The following is a 2,518-nucleotide window of genomic DNA, read 5'->3' on the forward strand; positions in this document are numbered from 1 at the left end:
CATCCACCAGTTCCCCTCCATCCACTGCACTGGACACATCCTCAGATGTCCAATAAATTAGTTGGACACAACTTCCCCTTAAAACTGTGCTGCATCTGCTCAAAAAAAGTAGCCACAGAATGGGAAATGCCATTAATCACTCATTCTTCTTATACTGGAGTGATTTCCCTCCACATTTCTCCAGCTCAGGATGATCAAAACCACACTGACTAATCCCCCACCCATCCTCAACTCATTACAAGTTTTATCACTTCAGATGCTCTGAACCCAGTATTACAAATCCACAAGTGAACTTCAATGCAAAATACATTACATCAAAGACAAATCCAACCTTGACACCCTCCAGAATGACTCTGCCTCCACGTTTATTCTGGAATTCTCAGTTTCTCAGCATGTTCCTGTTCCTCATGTGAGTGCTCCTTGAAGAACTCAGCAAAGTGACTCAGGGCAACATCATCCCAGAGTAAGCAGACTGCAGGGAGAGAGTCAGATCAGAGATTATCCAGGGGCCACTTGGAATTCCAAACAAACAATCACTGCAAGTCATTACTGACAAAGACAATATTAGGCTGTGTAGCCCATAGATGCTGGAGCAGATTCAAAATCATGGTTAATAACTTTATCAAACCCATTATCCCCTTACCAACAGAGAACTTCTGCCTTCAGTACATTCAGTGGCCCAGTCTCCACAGCTTTGACAATATATTGCTCAGATTCACTATTCTCTGGCTGAAGAAATTCCTCCTCATCTCAGTTCCAGAGTTACTTCTTCACTCAGAGGCTCCACCCCATGATCCCAGTCACACCCAGTAATGGAAACCTCTTCCCCACATCCACTCCATCCAGGCCTCAGTTTTAAGGGGCTGAAATTTTGCTTCATTCAGTCCACACTTAACATAACAGTGGGATATGCTTCCCCTATCTCTCCCCACAATGGGATGGGGACCCAGTTAAATTTAATTCCATCCAAGTTGGATAACGTGACCAGATTCACCTCAACAACACTATCCCTCAATAAAGATCAATCCTCCAAGGGGATTGGAGGCCCAGTCCACTCTGCACATTGGCTTTGTGACATTAATATTAATCCTCTGGCAGAAGCTTCACAGAGCCTGTTTCAGATGGAAACTCTTCAGAATCAGGCCAAGTTATTCCAGACAGGGAGCAGTCTGCTAACAAGATCCTGTCCCTCAGTAACATTTATCAACAACTAGCATTTAAAGCCAAATTCATTGGTAAAGATATTGCTCCTGCTCAGAGCACAACCAGAACATTATTTTAAATTTAAACCCCAATCATCACAAAGTCTCACCATGGAGAGGTAAACACAGGAGGAATCAAGCTCCAGGCTGATCAGCTTATTCACAGCATCCTCACAGTCCCTGTGGGAGTTCCCACACACTCAGGAAACCATCCTCACTATTCCTGCTACCTGGAAAGTTCTGGAAGTGACCCTTCCTAACACAAGCTCCTGAATTTATATATCCCCCAACCCAATCCTGGGAATGACAGCCCCAATGCTGATTGGCTGTCAGATTGCCAATCAGGAATTGGTGATCAATCCAGGCACCAATGAGGGAGAGGGGGTGGAGTCTGTAATACCCAGAGCCAATCAGAGCTCTGGAATGGCGGCAGGTGAGAGGAAGCGGACGAGGCCGTTCAGCCCCTCCATTCTGTCCCACCATTGAATTTGATCATGGCTGACCATGAGTTTCACTCTATGGAGCTGCTTTGATTCCACATCCCTTCATAACCTGAGCTAACGAATAACTCGCCAGCTCAGTTTGGAAACGTTTGACTAACTCCCAACATTTCCAGGGTCAGACTTCCCGATTTCCATCTTCAGCAGGAATCAGTGCTTCCGAACAACCTCCCTGAGCAGTTCCGCTCCAGTCTGAAGACTCTGCTGGCCCCTGTCCTGGACTATCCCACACCAGGGAATAGTTTCTCTCCATCAGACTCTGCCTTGTGCTGTGCCTTGGGCCTCCCCCCGTGTACGTGGATTTTCCAAAATCAGAGTTTGGGAATGCTGGTGGATTTGGATTGGATGATTGCAATGTAGGAACAGGAGGACGCCACTCAGCCCCTCAAGGCAATGATATCCCAGCTGCTCTGAATGTTAATGCTATCTGTTCACCTCGGGTCCACATGTCTTCATCCTCTTACCAAACAAAACCCAACAAGCCCACAGTAACAAGTGAGGCACAAATTCAACTGAATGGCTGAACCCAATGCTCCAAATATTTTCTAGAACCTTCCCCATGATGTCATCATGAACAAAGAACAGACCAGCACAGGCACAGGCTCTTCGGCCCATCAAGCAAGCATTGATACATGACACTTTTCTAAACTAAAAGATCTTTTGTCTCCACATAGTCCGTAACCGTCTATCCCTGACTATTCATGTATCTGTCAAGAACATTGCTATTGTGGAGATTACAGAGCCTTTGGCTTTGATCTTCATGTCGTCATTGGCTGCAGGTATAGTGCCAGAAGACTGGAGGATAGCAAATGTTGT

The sequence above is a fragment of the Carcharhinus amblyrhynchos genome, unplaced genomic scaffold (assembly GCF_965287045.1).
Source record: "Carcharhinus amblyrhynchos unplaced genomic scaffold, sCarAmb.v2.hapA chromosome_183, whole genome shotgun sequence".
NCBI classification, from domain to species: Eukaryota; Metazoa; Chordata; class Chondrichthyes; order Carcharhiniformes; family Carcharhinidae; genus Carcharhinus; species Carcharhinus amblyrhynchos.